Consider the following 20,266-nt stretch of genomic DNA (forward strand, 5'->3'; position numbering starts at 1 on the left):
CAGAGTGACTCGAGGAACACTCTTCTGAGTTTAAATACTTCCTCTGGCCACCTCACATGAATATTATTGAGCATACCTGGGATGCCTGTGCTGTTCAGAAGGGATCTCCACCCCTCGCACTCTAGTGGATTTATGGACAGCCCTGCAGGATTCATGGTGTCAGTTCCCTCCAGCACTATTTTAGACATTAGTCGAGTCCATGCCACGTCGTGTTGCAGCACTTCTCCGTGCTAGGCGATATGAGGCAGGTGTACCAGTTTTTTTAGCTCTTCAGTTTATAACCACCCAGTATGTCAAAGATACTGGACTGTAGTTTTATGGATCACTTCCGTTACCGTTCTTGTAGACGGGAGTTACCTACGCTTCTTTCCAACTACTCGTCAGTTTTTTGTTCGAGGTGTCTGACATCTTCTACGGTTTAAAGAGGGGCTAACTCTGTCGCAAATTCTGTATAGAATGTGACAGCGATTCCATCGGGTCCAAGAGCTTTGTTCAATTTAGGTAATTCAGCAGTTTCCCAATGCCGCTACAACTGATTTGTACGTCAGTCATAACACTTGAAAAAAGGGTTCCGCCTTTTTGTAATCCATGAGTGAGCGGACAATAACTTTAGTACCACAGATGGCCTTTAGTTACGACCAGAATTTCTTTGAGTTTAGTGAGAGTTCTTTCGATAATATTCTGCTACGGTAGTCACTGAAGGCTTCGCGCGTTGCCCTTAGGACTAGCAAACGCCAGTGATTTAAAAATGGTTCAAATGGCTCTAAGCACTATGGGACTTAACATCTGAGGTCATCAGTCCCCTAGACTTAGAACTACTTAAACCTAACTAATCTAAGGACATCACACACATCCATTCCCGAGGCAGGATTCGAACCTGCGACCGTAGCAGCAGCGCAGTTTGAGACTGAAGCGCCTACAACCGCTCGGCCAAAATGGCCGGCGCGAGTGATTCAGAATCTCTCTATACATCATGGAGGTTTCTTCCAATCGCGAGCTGCTCTACTAGGCACTTAATTATATATTTAGTGCTTGGTCAACCATCAAGCATATGAGGTATGCTAGTAATCAGGTCGTTGTTGTCTCGTACGCCCCAATACGTATGACGTTTGTTGCTTTTGTTGTAAATAAGAAATCAAAGTCAAAGAAAAATGTAAGCACCCTTTACATCATAGGTTTCGTACATGGTGGAAATATTATACACTCTGCATACAAATACGGAAAACCGAGCGAGGTGGCGCAGTGGTTAACACACTGGACTCGCATTTGGGAGGACGATGGTTCAATCCCGCGTCCGGCCATCCTGATTTAGGTTTTCCGTGATTTCCCTAAATCGCTCCAGGCAAATGCCGGGATGGTTCCTTTGAAAGGGCACGGCCGACTTCCTTCCCCGTCCTTCCCTAATCTGATGAGACCGATGACCTCGCAGTTTGGTCTCTTCCCCCAAAACAACCAACCAAATACGGAAAAATACATTTGCCGTCGATCACAAGAGACTTAAAAATTGATTCAGTAGCAAAACACAACAAATTACCAAACACGTTTTTCTATTGTAAATTAATTATTATCCGCGTGACTAGATTACCAAAAGTACATTTACAATAAGGAGTGAAAACTAATGTTTCACGGAATACATGTTTATTCTAGTTTCAGATTGCTGCAGACAAAACGTCAAAGTCTCCTCAGAAAGAGCGTCAGTGTTTGTCCTTTTAAATAAAAAAAAATTACAGATAACGTTTGATCGCTACCTTATGCAAGGCAAAGAAACGACACGAAATATATTATACCGCAGCAACTAATGACAACTTTTCACTAGCGAGGGCATTCAGATTCTCTCTCGACCTTTCGTTGTAATACTGACGCTCTGCGAATAATGAAATGCCGCCGAAATGCCAAGACGTGCCTAAGCAGCGATCGCTTTCCCTCTCCAAAAGAGACGAAATTGCCCACCACAGAGGCAGCACCTATGACGGCATTTCCAACGCGGTCTATTCCTTTAAACTGCATCCCACCATGAGTTATTAATTATCGTGAGTCAAAGCAATGATCATTTTTACTGTTATTTCAGTTCCCCACGGAAAACGCGGGCTGGCAGTGGACAAAACCGAATTTCAGCAAAAAGGTTGCATAAATTCAAAAGGTGTCTTAAAATAATTTTTAAAATGACATAAATGGACAACAATATTATGTAAATTGAAGGGGGAGGGAGGGGAAAGGAAAAGGAAGGAACTAATGGTGTAAGCTGCATAAGGACTTCATGCAGAAATCATCAGCGACGAGTGAAAATTTGTGCTGGACTGGGATCTTCTGCTTACTAAACAGCTGCATTAAGCACTGCGCTGGCGGACACAGTATTTGCCGCACTTGCGCGAACTATCTGGGTAGATTAATGAGAATGCCTATGGGGCTCTGTAGACATGCAACTAACGACTAAAAGACGGTGAAGTGGAGCAGAAGGAGGGAGGAAAATGGAAAGATGGTTTTATTTATTTATTTACTCGTCAAGTTCCCTAGCACCAAATCAAAGAGCAAATCTCCAAGGTCATGGAACATGTCAGTAGATGAAATTACAACATAAAAGTAATAACAGATAAAGCTAAAATGCTTATGAACCCGAAAAAAGTCAATCCATAAATTTAAGTAAACGCAATTAACAATACAGCAAGAATCAGCTTAATCTTTCAAGGAACTCCGGCACAGAATAGAAGGAATGACCCATGAGGAAACACTTCAGTTTCGATTTGAAAGCGCATGGATTACTGCTAAGATTTTTGAATTCGAGTCGTAGCTTATTGAAAATGGATGCAGCAGTATACTGCACACCTTTCTGCACAAGAGTTAAGGAAGTCCGATCGAAATGCAGGTTTGATTTCTGCCGACTTATTAACTGAGTGAAAGCTGCTTATTCTTGGAAATAAGCTAATATTGTTAACGAGAAATGTCAGAAACGAATATATATATTGAGAAGCCAATGTCAAAATACCCAGACTCGTGAACAGGGGTCGACAAGACATTCGTGAACTTACACCACTTATTGCCCGAAACACCCGTTTCTGAGCCAAAAATATCCTTTTAGACTGGGAAGAGTTACGCCAGAATAGAATACCATAAGACATAAGCGAATGAAAATAAGCAAAGTAGACTAATCATCGTGTCAAACGATCACTCACTTCAGATACTATTCGTATAGTAAAAATGGCAGCATTAAGTCTTTGAACAAGATCCTGAACGTCGGCTTTCCACGTCAGTTTTCTATCTATCTGAAAACCCAGAGGCGCTCAGTTTCACTAATCATATGCCCATTCTGTCTAAGTAAAACGTCAGATTTTGTTGAATTGTGTTTTAGAAACCGTAAAAACTGACTCTTACTGTGATTTAGCGTTAGATTATCTACAAGCCGTGAACTTAGGTTATGAACTGCACTACGTGAAACCGACCCAGTGTTGCACACAACATCCTTTACTACTAGGTTAGTGACATCAGCAAACAGAAATATTTTTGTGTCACCCATAATACTAGAGGGCATATCATTTATATAAATAAGGAACAGGAGCGGCCCCAACACTGATCCCTGGGGCACCCCCCACTTGACCGTACCCCGCTCAGACCCTAACATCACAGCCATTGTCAAGAACATTTTGCTGTCTGTTGCTATAGTAAGAGGTGAACCATTTGCGAGTTACTCCCCGTATTCTGTAGTGGTCCAACTCCTGGGGCAATATTTTGTGATCAACAGAATCAAACGCCTTAGTTAATCAAAAAACATGCCTAGCGTTCTAAACCTTTCATTTAACCCATCCAGTACCTCACAGAGAAAAGAGAATATAGCATTTTCAGTTGTGAAACGACTTCTAAAGCCGAACTGTACATTTGATAGCAAATCGTGTGATGCAAAATGATAATTATCCTTACATACACAGACTTTTCAGTAACATTAACAAACACTGATGGCACAGAAATAAGTCTAAAATTGTCCACATTATCCCTTTCTCCCTTTTTATAAAGCGGCTCTGTTACTGAGTACTTTAACCGTTCAGGAAACTGGCCATTCCTAAAGTAAAAATTACAAATACACAGTACTTTAATATTCTGCTAGGCACTCCATCATATCCATGAGAGTCCTTAGTCTTCATTGATTTAATTATTGACTCAGTCTCCCCCTTGTCTGTATCACAGAGGAGTATTTCCGACATCAATCTCGGATAGGCATTTTCCAAAAGAGTTATATGATTCCCTGTAGAAAATAATTTTTTTATTCACCAGCAACGTTCAGAAAATGATTGTTAAATACTGTACATATATCTGATTTATCAGCAACAGAAATATTTTTACTACGAACTGATTTTATCTCGTCGGCCTTGTGCTGCTTACCAGAAACTTCCTTCAAGACTGACCATATGGTTTTAATTTTATCATGCGAATTAGCTATTCTATTTGCATACCACATACTCTTTGCCTTCCTAATAACATTTTAAGCACCTTACAATACTGTTTTTAATGGGCTACTGTAGCCTGATTGTGACTACTTCTAACATTTTGATATAATTCCCGCTTTGTTCTACATGATATCCTTATCCCATTTTTCAGCCACACGGGGCTGCCTATTATTGCTAGTACCCCGTTTAGAACGTTCTAATGGAAAGCAACTCTGGTGAAACATTCTGATTAGGATTGGAAAGAAGTGTTTACCTCGGGACAGATTCCGTCATTGGGGAGTAGCAACTGGTTGAAACTCAGGCATACGAGGAAGGATAAGGCATGAAGGTGCATGGAAGGCGGAATATGGATGTAGTGGCACGGCAAGATATATGGAATGGTAATTACTGGTTATGGTATTGGGTGTCAGGAGTGGATTTAGCGATTAATGTATTGGATCCGAAGATGCTTGCGGAAGAGAGAAAGTTGTGAAAAGTGGATAATTGTTAGCATGCAAGTCGGGGAGAGTAAACCGATACGAAAGGCGAGGAGGAGTGGCATGCCTTTCCAGGATTTTAATGGACTTGTTCAATAGTGGAAGGGGAGATCCAGGCAACACTTTCGCAAATTAGAATCGTATGGACGAGGGATTTATAGGTAAGGATTTAGTCGGTTTCGGTCTATGTGTTGGATGGTACTGAGGTGTGCATTCAAATTTACCGTTCTTCCCAAGGATAGTCCTAAATATTTTACTGTATTAGAGGGGTGAGTTGATTGCAGATGGATATAGGTTCCGCATTTTATGCAAAACATTATTTTTTCTTTTTGTCTAAACACGTTCGCACCTCTTTGCCATCATCTGTGGGTTTTGTTTATTGAACTGTAAAAAATGAGCATATCTTAGATTGCAACTGATCTAACAAAATGAGGTTTATTTTTCGTTTTTGTTCTTACCCAGATTTTATATTGTACCGTTTTGCAGGACTACCTGTATGGTGTCCTGCGCTGATAGCTTGTCATGCGCAAATCGAACGATGCAAATGTGAATTTTATCAACGAATTGACATTTCCCTTGATTTTTAAAAACATGATTTTGTGTGTGCAAAAGGTTTTGCGTATATATTTGTTATTACTCACGGTTTTTTGTGACAGGACTTCCTTCTTTCGCGTTCTGAGAGCACTGCACAAATATATTAAACCTACTTTGTATAATTTTGCTTCAACAAATTCCTTTTCACTTCGCAAAACGCGGTGTAAAATACAGGGTTATTACAAATGATTGAAGTGATTTCACAGCTCTACAATAACTTTATTATTTGAGATATTTTCACAATGCTTTTCACACACATACAAAAACTCAAAAAGTTTTTTTAAGCATTCACAAATGTTCGATATGTGCCCCTTTAGCAGATATCAAGCTGATAATCAAGTTCCTCCCACACTTGGCGCAGCATGTCCCCATCAATGAGTTCGAAAGCATCGTTGATGCGAGCTCGCAGTTCTGGCACGTTTCTTGGTAGAGGAGGTTTAAACACTGAATCTTTCACATAACCCCACAGAAAGAAATCGCATGGGGTTAAGTCGGGAGAGCGTGGAGGCCATGACATGAATTGCTGGTCACGATCTCCACCACGACCGATCCATCGGTTTTCGAATCTCCTGTTTAAGGAATGCCGAACATCATGATGGAAGTGCGGTGGAGCACCATCCTGTTGAAATATGAAGTCGGCGCTGTCGGTCTCCAGTTGTGGCATGCGCCAATTTTCCAGCATGTCCAGATACACGTGTCCTATAACGTTTTTTTCGCAGCAGAAAAGGGGACCGTAAATTTTAAACCGTGAGATTGCACAAAACCCGTTAACTTTTGGTGAATTGCGAATTTGCTGCACGAATGCGTGAGGATTCTCTACCGCCCAGATTCGCACATTGTGTCTGTTCACTTCACCATTAAGAAAAAATGTTGCTTCATCACTGAAAACAAGTTTCACACTGAACACATCCTCTTCCATGAGCTGTTGCAACCGCACCGAAAATTCAAAGCGTTTGACTTTGTCATCGGGTGTCAGGGCTTGCAGCAGTTGTAAACGGTAAGGCTTCTGTTTTAGCCTTTTCTGTAAGATTTTCCAAACCGTTGGCTGTGGTACGTTTAGCTCCCTGCTTGCTTTATTCGTCGACTTCCGCGGGCTACGCGTGAAACTTGCCCGCACGCGTTCAACCGTTTCTTCGCTCACTGCAGGCCGACCCGTTGATTTCCCCTTACAGAGGCATCCAGAAGCTTTAAACTGCGCATACCATCGCCGAATGGAGTTAGCAGTTGGTGGATCTTTGTTGAACTTCGTCCTGAAGTGTCGTTGCACTGTTATGACTAACTGAAGTGAGTGCCTTTCAAGCATGACATACGCTTTCTCGGCTCCTGTTGCCATTTTGTCTCACTGCGCTCTCGAGTGCTCTGGCAGCAGAAACCTGAAGTGCGGCTTCAGCCGAACAAAACTTTATGAGTTTTTCTACGTATCTGTAGCGTGTCGTGACCATACATCAATGAATGGAGCTACAGTGAATTTATGAAATCGCTTCAATCATTTGTAATAGCCCTGTATGTTTTTCTGTATCTTACCCCCGCCAGTTTGTTCCCCAGTGAGTTTGGCGGCGAATTTGATTTTATTTACTTTTATGTCTCTTTTTCTGTATATATATATATATATATATATATATATATATATGTGTGTGTGTGTGTGTGTGTGTGTGTGTGTGTGTGTGTGTGTGTGTGTGTGTGTGTGTGCGTAAGCTCCTTTAGCTGTTTGTGTTGCCTTTTCTTTAAAGTTCCTTTAATGTGTCAATTATGTGCCTTTGCAGAGTGCAGGGTATTCATTTAAGACTTGTTTGCCTTCTGCTGTTGCCTTCTATATGTGGAAGTTTTCTTCTATTGTTGGTTTGTGGTATAGGCAGTGGCTGGTTACAGTATTTTTAAATCTGTGGCTGTTGAAGTTGTGTGGTGAGTATGGAATATTAGATGGTCAGAAAATATGCTGTAGTTGCTGTTACTTTTTAGAGTTCTGAGGTGTTCTGAGTACCATGTTTCAAAATTCCTGTATGCTTGTCCTATGTATACTGATTGGCAAGTGTTGCCTGTGAGTTCATATATTCCTGAGCTGTTGACTTTAACTGTGGGTGTTTCCAGTGTTCTGAGTATTTTTTTGTGTCGTGTTGTCTGTCCTGTATCCTGCCTGAAGTCCCTGTTTCTTCAGTATGTTGCCAATTCTGTGGACAGTTTCGTTATTGTAGGTGAGTAGGTACCATTTTGTTTTGTGTGTGTGTTGTTCCACTGTTGTGTCCTGCATGTGGTCATAGTTTGTGTGTAGTGTTGTGTTGTGTAAGGTTTTGTGTGTGGTGTGTTCGTTCCTCATCTTTTTACAAATTTGTTGGTGTAATTTCTCTGCCACATGGGTACAGTAACAAGCTATCAATACAGGACACAATAAACATGGTCCTACAAAACCGTGTAACGTAAAATCTAGGTAAGAACAAAGACTGTCTTTGGATCTCGTTTTGTTAGTTCAGTTACAGCCTAAAATATGCTCACTTTTTACAGTTAAATAAACAACACCCAATGATGATAGCACAGAGGAGTCGAAACATGTTCGGGTAACAAGAAAAGACAGTGTTTTGCATAAACTGCGAACACGGAAAAAATACAAAAGCTGCAACTGCAAAGATGGATTTGGAAAGATGGAAATATGGATGACGAAAACGCCGTTTGGTGCAACCAAAGATGGTGGCTCAGCTTTTACGTGGATTCACCACTTGAAGTTTCCATCTATTACATGGGCGTAGTGACGTTCGTTATTAGCCTGGTCAGTCTTGGTTTTTAGTGCAGTCTGGGTAATGTTCCAGGATTGCAAAAATGTCTGGGGTTTGGGAATTTTACACTGGTGACGAATTTCTTTATAATTTTAGACTCTCATATTCGACATCGTGTTTTTAAACATTTTCTTGTGGTCGTTTCTTTCTCAACCGATGGGTATGAGTGGCTACCGCTTCCGGCACAATTTTTCACTTAGTCATTGGGCAACATAACAGAGGCATGTTTGTGTTGCTTTCATGAGTGAAGCAACTCATCTACATGTTCTTCATAATTTTATCTTTCTTCCTTTTTTCGGAGGAGGAGATCAGTGTTTAACGTCCCGTCGACAACGAGGTCATTAGAGACGGAGCACAAGCTCGGATTAGGGCAGGGAATCGGCTATGCCCTTTCAAAGGAACCATCCCGGCAATTGCCTGAAACGATTTAGGGAAATCACGGAAAACCTAAATCAGGATGGCCGGAGACGGGTTTGAACCGTCGTCCTCCAGAATGCGAGTCCAGTGTGCTAGCCACTGCGCCACCTCGCTTGGTATTTTTTAAGCAACGGGCAAAAGAAATGGAGCAACTGAGAACTAATCCAAACAACCTGCAACAGGAATACAAAATTTTGAAATTGTGTAATGACAGTAATAATGAAGATTTTTATTGCACACTGCGTACTGGAGAATTTTCTGTTGTACATGCAGGAAAAGAGAGTGTTAAAGACCATGTGAAAACAGTTAAGCATAGGAGTGTTATTAATACTATGACTTCACCTAATATAAGAGACTTTTTTAAATCCATAGATGAGAATAGAAGTGATCTGGAGTGTGCTGCTAAAGACGGAGGAAGGTAGCAAAAGAATCATACATCATACTGCAATGTTTCTGAAATGGTTGACTTTGCGATGTCTTTGCCTGGGACAACTACTCTAGTTAAGAGTTTTTTTTTCGATTACCTGGAGTATCTGGTCTTCAGAAAACAACACTTTTAGTATGTACTGTTTAACATCTGCTAAATGTTCAAAATAATTCATAATTTTCTTGTAATTATAATTTGTAATTAAAACAAACAAACCAATTCTGAAAAAAGTCATATCTAATGAAAAATGCAACTGAAAAAAATAAAGTTTAATGTTTCAGTGCGCTGTTAAGACTTCTTAAGTAATTTTAAAAATATGTCCTGTGTTGGACACAAAAAATATGCTCGTATCTCCTGGGTTGGACCCGAAAAAGTATGATAAACCTACTATTACACCACTCGACCAGGGGAATCAAGTGACGTTGGAAGGAGGCGTGTGAGAGTTGGATGGTGTGGTGCATAGCTAGGTGGGCGAGGTCGTCAGCAAATTGCAGGAGGTAAGTGGACTGGGAAAGCGCCACAAACTCGGAAAAGTGAATTTATATGACTGGCATAAGAAAACTGAAACTCATCTCCAGACGCATCAGTATCAACAAGGCAAAACAGTTAATGAACTCAGAATGATTTATATATTCACAGGTAACGTGGTTAACTTCAAACTCACATTCGCATCGCTAGACAACCTCTCCAGAAATGGAACAACTGAGAACCAATCCAAACAAAATTTATTGTTGTGCAATCAGCAGCGAGAGTCATCTAGGGCGCGCGTAAGGTAACCATTGATCGGTGGCGCCGCCCTGGTGGGCAAGAGCTCGCGCTTCCCGCTTGGCGGCAGCACCCATCCCTCCTCCTGTTTGCCCCACCAGACGGCGTGTCCGGCACTTCCGTGACGTCACGACGTCTGCGGCGAGAAGAGAGAGTGATCACAGAGCAGTAGTCATAGCGGCTAGGGCGTGTAGCTTCCAACGCCGTTTCTCACCGGAGTTCGCACGCGAGGTACGTGACTTTTTATGTTGACCGCTGTCACAGGTGGAGGGGGCGACCGATCTAAAAAAAAAAGTGTTTAGTGGTGGGGCTGGATGCATGCTCCCCGCCAGTTTCACAGTGTGCCGGTGGTATTTAAAGACCTGGCGGATAGCTGGAGAAAGTCTCTATTCTTCCAACATCTGTTGCCGCTACATTTGGTGGATAGCTGTGGACTTCGAATTCTTTGTCTTGCTCACGTGCAGTACACCAGCGCATTAATTTTTATTTTTTTTATGCTACGCAATTTTGCATATTAGCGCTCACACGTTGCCGTACTGAATGCAGTGTTTGAGAAACATAGCCTCAATATAATGGAACATAATTCAAGCGTAAGCATTTTCTTCAGTGTACTGACAGCAGACTACCTAATTTTTCTCGCGCGAAGTCCTAAATTTATATAGGAATTTGTGCATCGAAAACATACTTTTTATGGCAATTAAATACTGTAGAGATCGAAAACGTTAGATGATACTTTTGGCGCCGGAAAATTGGAATGCGTAAGGTCTGAAAGCAAGACTGTTTCACGTGACTTGTTACATCGTAAAAGTTGCATAGTGTATTCCCCTTGCTCTTTTAAAATGTACGTACGGTATAATACGCATCAAAATACTTGCCGAAGACTTGTCCATTACCTAATGTAGGTTTTCAGAATTTGTTGCAGTTTGTTTCTACGACGAAAGTTGCGTTAGCCCTATTACACTAACGGGGGATGGGAGAGAGGAATATTAGATTGGTACTAAACCATCTTAAAGTTTACTATCACACTTCTTATTCAAGGGAAGTCGTAATTTATAAGTGATGCATGAGTTAATTACGCAGGTATCCAGTGGTATATTACATAACACAGTTACAGAATGTTCTGTTTCATACCCTACTGCAGTCGTAAGTTTAACGAGGGTGTGGCAGACTAAGATTATATGACGCGAACGTAAACATTAGGTTATTCTAAACATCAGTCTTTTACCACAAACCTTATCTGGAATTTAATCCAGAAACGTAATTTTCTTCCGTTTGACCAAGGCCTCGGGCAAACGCTACAGATCAGCTTGTTGCCACAACCAAAATTTCAGACAGGGTCCAATATCACAGTCTAGTCCATTAAATTAAAACGTGGTCTTCATAACGTATATCACCGAAGGGTGCATCTTCAGACGAAGGCGCAAATTTTTTTGCCAAAGGTCTACGTTCCTATAGGCATGGTTAGAAAAGGAATTTTCTGCAGTTCATTTTGGAAATTCTGACATGTTCGAATAATTAATTGTGATGGTTTCCGCTCATTTGAAGCGTTAGTGAAAGTCTGGCAGTCTTGATGTCATGGACAGCGTGTCACGATGAAAGCCACGCCCACCAATTGCGAAGTAGTTTCTCTAGTCTCTTACGGATGTCTCATCAGTGAGAACTGGGGTTATGCCACGTCACAAGAAAAGCTAAAAGCTCTTAAGATTTACAGCAAATTTCGCGTACCATAATTTTCTTTGGGAATTTTGGTTTTTGGTATTAGTTCACAGAATTTTTGTATTGGTTGCTTTGAAATGTTTCGTGACAGGAGCAACACGTTGAACAGTGCCAGCACATCCATAAGTTTTTTGTAGTAGTGAGTTAACATGGTCAAGCCTATGATGCTTAAACGCATTTCGTGACGCGGTTACTTCTGTATGTTTTGTAGCCTACGATGCCAAATATCCATTGTAAAAGTTAGATATCCGTGGTAACGAAAGTACAAGCGTGAAAAATGTAGTATTCTGTTAACTTTTAGACATTTCACCGGCGAATTAGGCAGCGAGTGACGGCTACGGTATGCCCGTGGTTCGGCAGTTTGTACCAATGTATTTCTACCAGAATAGTGTGTGTGTGTGATTTTTTAGACAATGTGGTGCCAGCGCGTAGTAAGCACTGATTCATAATCTGGGCTTTCGTCACATGACGTTATACGCTAAGTGATTGTGTACGTAACACCTACCATAGGTGCTCGGCACTATTTTTCCTTCTTAGAAAAAATAAAAAGCAACCAGACACTGCTAATAACGCTATTTATTAAAACCAGTAAAGCCACTACAAATTTCTAGCAAACAGGTTCATCCTCAGGCTGCTATTACATATACCTTAGGCTGTACATGTGATGTCTGGTTTATGCTGTAGCGAGAGTTCTTTGGGGAGGGGGAGCCCTACAGCAAAAAGCATGCAAGATGTATCATCTTCCCTGTAATTGGGTCTAACAATCGACTGTAATGTAAACAGCTTTCTAAGATAACTTAAACCGAAATTCATTTGTTTTATTGCATACTTTTGAGGAAACCCCATATTTCACATAGCAGTAACAGCTTCAACAGCTAAATACTAGCATTAAGTAGCCGGTTGCTGTTTCACTTTTTGTGAGGATCAGCCTGAATTTCTACTCAGGCACTCTCACGATGTATTTGACAATTTTTCCTTGTTAGGAGAAAACTAGACAGGTCTTTTAACATTGTTAAAAGAAAAAATTGTATTTGTAGTTATTGTGTGTGCTATGGCCCAGTTTGCCGGCCAACGAATGTAAAATATACCTTCTGGACCGTAACATTGTCACTAATACGAGATCCGGAAGAATGAATGGAAGGCTAAGAACGGCGTCGTTTTAGCGTGATGTGCTTATTTTGTAAATGTTAACTGTTGAAGAGGTGCCGTACAAAATTTCATTAAACGCGATTACTCACATGAATCAGGAAAGAATTCAGTGAAAAATGTGGCTACATGATGATCATTTACATGATTTGCTCAAGCTACTTCAGCAGTGATTTATGGTTAAAATGTCAAGTGATATGACTTCGGATTGTTTGAAGCTGGCTCTTCTGACCAACCTGTCAAGGAGATGGGCTACATACTTGGCGCTTAAATTACTAAGATGTTTAGGACTATAGTAACACTGATTATCATTGAGCTTGTAATCTCAAACGAAAGCCCAAAATGTCATGACACGAATCATGAGTGGACATTTTTACGTAATAGGACATTCCGTTTACGGGATTGAACGAGTAAAAAACCAGTCTTGGTACTAAACGCAGTACGAATTCCTAGCCGCAGAGAAAAGGTGCTTAAATGACGTAGACCCCAAAGTCATGTTCCTGCTAAAAAAGGCATAGACCATGTCATTATACACTATGCGAAGTGTGCTGACAGTTTCCCCCCTTGTGCCTGAACTCTATAACTGATTTTATTAGTTGAGCGATTTATTACACACGTATCGTTAAAATTTGCCTAATTGATACAACAGTTAAAATTTAACATTTGGCCAGGTAAAAATGTAACGAACAGTTTGAAACCAGTTCTTTCTGTATACACTTTTTACAAGCACCAATAAGTAGATTTTCTACAGCGAATGCCCGTTTTCTAACTGTTTGTATCATCTCGTTTATACTTCATTTAGGACTGCCAGGTAACGTATCACTGTAGTAAAACAATTTATTCTCAAATCATTACTCAAAATACATGTTACACGAGTTTTATGCTTGTCAGAAATGATACCGCACCTTGTACACAAAGCCCTGTTTTTACGCAACAGGCGCCTAGTTCTTCTAGTTAATAAATCCTATACAGATAGTGAAAAGATATCAAGACGAGAACAACACATTCGAAGACGTTGATTCTTTTAAGAAAACTGTTCTAGTCCGTTAGATAGGTATTTTTTTCGCCTCAACATCTGACATGTATCAGATTATTGGTATGATATAGAATATAAATCATGTCTCACTTCCTGTAATGCATGGAAATTTTGTATTATCACTGAGAAAATTGTTGGCAGCATTGAAATCAAAGGATGTTACGAAGTTCGTATTACAGGCAAGAATCAATGTAATTAGTGTAGCATAAATGTTCGTGCATACTTTCGAGACTAATATGACCTTGATTGATAAATTTGTAACATTCATACACAAATACTCTATACTCCTATCCGAAATAGTTTGATAGGGATGTCATTTTACGTAATTAATTTGTCTATAACAGTAAGATTCGATCTCGAAAAGTGTGGACACATTTTGGTATTTTTCAAACAAATTTATTTATCGAATAAAATATTACTTCCATAAGTTTTGCTATGCAACCAAATACTGCACAAGACCTCAGCATTAAAATAATTTCGACAGGAACCTACCATGTGCTCCGTAAGTCATAAACCACACACCAGCAGTGTCCACCCTTCAGCCCTTCGGAGATGTTAATATCCGTTTAATAACGCTATAGACTGTCTAGTCAGTTGTCTAAACCCCCAGCTCATTCTATTTCCAATTTCTAAAGTGTTAGGTCCAACAATAACTTCCTAGGAAATTTTAAAACTTTCGAAGGAACGTGGTATGTCGATTTCTTGAGATAAAATAATCCAATCAATTTAATGCTTAATCTCTTACGAGGCTTATTAGTTTCGCTTTCTCCTTAATTTATTTTTTATTAGGCATAAGAGATACACAAGGCTATTGGAATTACACATAGTACTATTAATCACCATGGCGGTATCAGACATTCGTAAATAGAAGAAATTTACATGCTGCACATGTTTTAATTCTCAAAACTAAAATTAAACTTACGAAGAAAGCATTGAGCCGATACTTAGTCAAAAGCGATATGACTTCCCCAAATTCTAAAATAGTAGCAAATCCATTTGGATGACGCTCTGCCATACGCCTTTCACCACAACTCGTCACTCAAAAAGAAAACTGATCCGTGACAACTGTCAGAACGTCTAGAAGAGATTGGCATGTCCATTGGTTCGTGTCTTCGGGCTTTAATTTAAAATATGAATATGAATAAAGTTATAGCGATCTTTTCATGTTTCGTGAATCAAGAAAGTATCAAAGGACCTATGGTCAGACATTTTCATAACAGGAAACGTGTTTAACGGGCTACGGTATTGAGACAAGAATGCAGTCATAACAATAATGAGCTGCTAAAATTTTCCCACCGCAATCAGGTGTCGGTGCTCCATTATTTTCGATGTCAATAGAATTGAGAACTTAGAATTTTTTTCCCCTGGATCAAACCTCAGTTGTCACAATCACGCAAATGTTTACGAAAAAGTTGCCCTGGAAAATTCGCAGAAAGATCTCGTCCGTTCATTGTTCCTTCACGATGACGATGCGCCTACACATCTAGCTTTGATGAATTTTGTACAAAACAAAAGCTAACCAATTCATTTATCATACTTTGTAAGTTTAAAATCTGTGTTAAACTGACGATAATCGAACACCCTTAATGCCATTGAGATTTCGCCGCAGGTGCCGAGACATTCAAAAAGTGTTGTGAAATGGGAACGGCGTAGAAACACTTTCACATTGACAGTCAAAAGAACTTAAGAATAGATTTTTCTCAATCACTGGGAAAGAAAGCATCTTTCAGATATATTTTGGCTTGGTCTGACGTTTGTTTACCAGGTTTAGATGCTGTCAAAAGGACATTTGAGGCTTCAAAAAGATTTTCTCGATCTCTTGGTCCGAACTCATTAATTTCAGACTACAAAATGACTGGTGGCAGTGAGAATAAACAATCGTACTCGGGAACAAGGAACTTGTTAATCTGGTGACCCCAAAGGGTGACTCCAGAGGGCTCGGCGCCACGGGTACTGTCGTGAGATGTAAACAGCTTTCGTTGCTGGAAGAACTTCTTGTGGTTTTTCAGGTCTATTTCTGTTGAATTATTGCCAGTCTCCACTTGAGAAACAATATAATCGAACTGCAGTCACTACATAATCGTCGCTGAGGCTTACCAATATACTGAAATACTCCTGATACAAATCAGGTTCACAAGCTGCGACCATAGACGGATAATAAAGGAAACAAATCAGGTTATTTAGAGGGTCACAGATAATCAGTATCGTAGTGATTTTGTCATAACGAGTTACTTATTTTCAATTAACAAAATACACATAAGAGAAACAGTTAACTAAAAACAAAAATGTAAAACAGCAATTTTTAAACACAAAACAAAAACAAGAATACACCAATAATGAATTTTCAGATACTTTAATCGGGTATGTGTACACCATTTTTTTTTCAAAAAATGGTATTTCAGTAAACACTTTTATTATACATGGATGTACGTAACTTTAAAGCTTTTTTTATGTAACAGGTTTTCATCTTTTTAAATTAATGGTGTGGTGTCTCGCAAAAATTCAAACTGTTACAAAATTCGACTATACAGTTTTCAAGAACGTATATTACATACAAATTTTTGAGAAACGTTTTTATACATTCTTAAAATATACTCTCCAAACCTAATATTCCAACTTATCTTTCAGCATGTTTGACCCATTAAAAGTGAAACTGGGCACAAACAAAAAATACATATTGCATTATTTTGCCCCTTCTACACAACCCAAGCTTGGCATTTGGAATGATCCCTTGTGAGAAAATGGTGAAATAAGACATTTAGTATGCATTGTATATTACCTAATCTGGGGTTACAGGGAGCAATGAAAAGGTATGTTTTGGACGCCAGATGCTTATGGTTTAGTCAGTAAGCAGAGTAATCCGGCAAAAGCAAGCAACCTCCCTTGCACTATAGTATTTTGCTGTTTCTTAATTGAGTTTCCTTTGTGGCGCTCGGACACGGGAAATGATTGCTTAACAGAACATACTTTGTACGAAAACAGACCGTGCCACAGTGACATTTGATTTCCCTGTCCACGCTCATTCCCGAAAACAATCTTTCTTAATCATTTGAGGAAAAGCATATCGTACTGTAGAGTAGATGGTAAGATATGCAAATGCAATTTTGCTATTTATTGATGCCACTTGCATCAAATTCCAACTTTTGATATGCATGTTTATATAATTTTCCATCGCAGAGTTACGGAATTGAGATGGGCGGCCGCTTGTTTGTTCTGAAGCTAACGTGGAACGCCCGTGGGACTTGCGAGGCCGTTAACGTGGGAGGACACTGTCTCGGAGAGGGGCAAAATGGGAAGCGCCTCGAATGTTCTAAAAGTTTAGCGTGGTGGTACTTCAATGTAAATTGAAAAGACAGTTTGAAGAGACATTAGAATAGGGTGTCCATTCGTCCCGTTTTTCCCGGGCAGTCCCGTTTTTTACCAAAATGTCCCGCTGTCCCGAAAGTTTTTTTGGGGACTCTCAAATGTCCCGTTTTTTTATAATTCCGCTTGGCTAGAGTATTTTACGCTACTGGTTGTTTGACTTACTATTAACTGCGCAATTATTTACGCTAGGAAGCGTGTGATGACTTTCAGCATACCCCAAACACGTACCGAATTATCAAAAATCGCAAGTAATTTTAAACGCACTATAGGTTACGAATAACGAAAATTCTTCTCATCTAAATCGATCTACTGAAGCCGTCCTTTCGGTCCAGAGATACTCTACACCACAGATACTTGCTCTCTGGCTTTCGTCACCACGCTGTTAATGTTTTGCACTGTGCCATCACTGTTTCATTATCCCAAAACGAAAGTGTAATTTTAGCAGCAATATAAAAAGCGTTTCCTTTCATCACTGGTAGTGGAGAAACTGTAGAATGTACGTTGTGCAGATCAAAATTTTCTATTGCTCATGGTGGAAGGTCTGACATTGTGAATCGCATTAAGACGAAGAAACATCGCATGAGTGATCAAACGAAAAGAGCAAATAAAAGCGTGAGTGACTACTATGTAAACTTAAAATCGGTAACATAAATGGATAGGCAGTTGGCAGCACAAGAAGATACGTTTGCATACCATAATGCAATGCGTAACCATAGCTTTAAGTCAATGGACTGTACTACAGCAGTTGTTAAACTTTTCAATCCTAAATTCACATGTGGACACACAAAATATAATGCGATCATTTCAAAAGTTATTGCACCGTATGCAGCTCAGCAGGTTTTAAATGAACTGAAAAGTGCTAGATTCATTTCCGTAATGATTGATACATCGAATCATCTGGATTTGAAGTTGGTTCCTCTCCTTATCAGGTATTTTCATCCTGAAAATGGCATCACGGTGAAAGTGCTCGAATTGCTTAATTTAGCTGGAGAAACTTCAGAATTGTGCTGGAGGTTTTAAAGAAATATGATCTTGAGGAAAAGATGATTGCAGTTTCTGCAGACAACTCTAACACCAATTTTGGTGGCAAGCAGAGGAAAGGAAAAAACAAGTTCTATAAACTGCAACAGAACACAGTGAATAATGTAGTAGGTGTTGGCTGTCCAGCACATGTGGTGCGCAGTTCCTTACAAACTGGCTCAGATTGCCTACCCTTCGACTACCGATTAATTGTAAACAAAATCTACCAGCATGTCCACATATATACAGTAAGGGTTGAATCCCTGAAGTCATTCTGTAAGTTTATTGAAACTGAACACAAAAGTGTACTTGGGCACAGCAAGACAAGGTGGCTATCTCTGCTACCAGCATTGGAAAGAATTGTAGGGATATTTCCTGCTTTGAAATCATATTTTATTTCCCTTGATAAGTGTCCTGTTATCCTTAAACAATTCTTTGATAACCCTGTGTCTATTGTTCTTCTACATTTTCTTGTTAGCCAGCTAAAACCTTTCTCCACAACAATTAAATGTATTGAGAAACAAGAAGTCACAGTAGTGGAGGTTTATCAAGAAATAAACAAATTATTGGGCAAATTACAATGTAGAAAATCTGGAAGATTTCTCACATCCTTTGTACATGAGACTAAGAAAGCTGGAAGATGAGGGTGAAATTACTGTAGAACAATTTGATATTTATGCTGCTATCTTCTATGACTCTTGCATTGAGTATATTAAAGAATGGTGTTTACCATTTCTCACACGTTTTAAAGCATTTGACTGGGGTAATAGTGAAAAGGAGCAGCTACAGTGGAAGGATATTCAGGACTGTTGAGTTTTTGTTAAAAGTGTTGTACCAAATTTTCCTGTTGATGAAGACGAACTGTTCGATGAATTTTCATGTGCACGGAACTTCATAAAAAGTGAAGGAGACAAAGTGTTAGTGCAATGTGGTGTAAAATATTTGCTTATTTCAAAAGTAAAAACATTAACATGAAAAACATGATTAATTTGGTGGAGTTTTGTCTGGCAATTCCTGGGTCAAATGCTGCTGTGGAACGTGGTTTTCGTTAGTGAACTCTTTGTGGTCAGATGAAAAAAAAAAAAACAGAGTGAAAGTTGAAACAGTGAGGGCCTTGCTCATTGTCAAAACACACGTTAATCGTGTATCGTGTACTGACTTCTGTGATAAAATTTCAGACGAAAATGCACTTCTTGATAAAGTACATTAAAGTGAAAAGTACGGTGATAGCGTGGCAGAATAATTGTAAAAAGTGATTTGGGATCATCTTAGTGCACGTTGTAAAGGTAAACTTGTTGTTGTTGTTGTTGTGGTCTTCAGTCCTGAGACTGGTTTGATGCAGCTCTCCATGCTACTCTATCCTGTGCAAGCTTTTTCATCTCCCAGTACCTACTGCAACCTACATCCTTCTGAATCTGCTTGGTGTATTCATCTCTTGGTCTCCCTCTACGATTTTTACCCTCCACGCTGCCCTCCAATACTAAATTGGTGATCCCTTGATGCCTCAGAACATGTCCTACCAACCGATCCCTTCTTCTGGTCAAGTTGTGCCACAAACTTCTCTTCTCCCCAATCCTATTCAATACTTCCTCATTAGTTATGTGATCTACCCATCTAATCTTCAGCATTCTTCTATAGCACCACATTTCGAAAGCTTCTATTCTCTTCTTGTCCAAACTATTTATCGTCCATGTTTCACTTCCATACATGGCTACACTCCATACGAATACTTTCAGAAATGACTTCCTGACACTTAAATCAATACTGGATGTTAACAAATTTCTCTTCTTCAGAAACGCTTTCCTTGCCATTGCCAGCCTACATTTTATATCCTCTCTACTTCGACCATCATCAGTTATTTTGCTCCCCAAATAGCGAAACTCCTTAACTACTTTAAGTGCCTCATTTCCTAATCTAATTCCCTCAGCATCACCTGATTTAATTTGACTACATTCCATTATCCTCGTTTTGCTTTTGTTGACGTTCATCTTATATCCTCCTTTCAAGACATTGTCCATTCCATTCAACTGCTCTTCCAAGTCCTTTGCTGTCTCTGACAGAATTACAATGTCATCGGCGAACCTCAAAGTTTTTATTTC

General features: G+C 39.7%; 1 protein-coding gene across 4 annotated transcripts in view; it reads left to right on the plus strand.

The window, feature by feature from the left end:
* Nucleotides 1-9,986: 9,986 nt before the first annotated feature.
* LOC124775903 (annexin B10) overlaps nt 9,987-20,266 on the plus strand; it is a 128,392-nt gene continuing 118,112 nt past the window's right edge. For all 4 annotated transcript variants that reach the window (XM_047250752.1, XM_047250742.1, XM_047250766.1 and 1 more), the window contains exon 1: nt 9,987-10,114. The gene's annotated coding sequence lies outside the window, so the exon portion shown is untranslated. The remainder of the gene's footprint in view (nt 10,115-20,266) is intronic.

The sequence above is a fragment of the Schistocerca piceifrons genome, chromosome 1 (assembly GCF_021461385.2).
Source record: "Schistocerca piceifrons isolate TAMUIC-IGC-003096 chromosome 1, iqSchPice1.1, whole genome shotgun sequence".
Lineage (NCBI taxonomy): Eukaryota > Metazoa > Arthropoda > Insecta > Orthoptera > Acrididae > Schistocerca > Schistocerca piceifrons.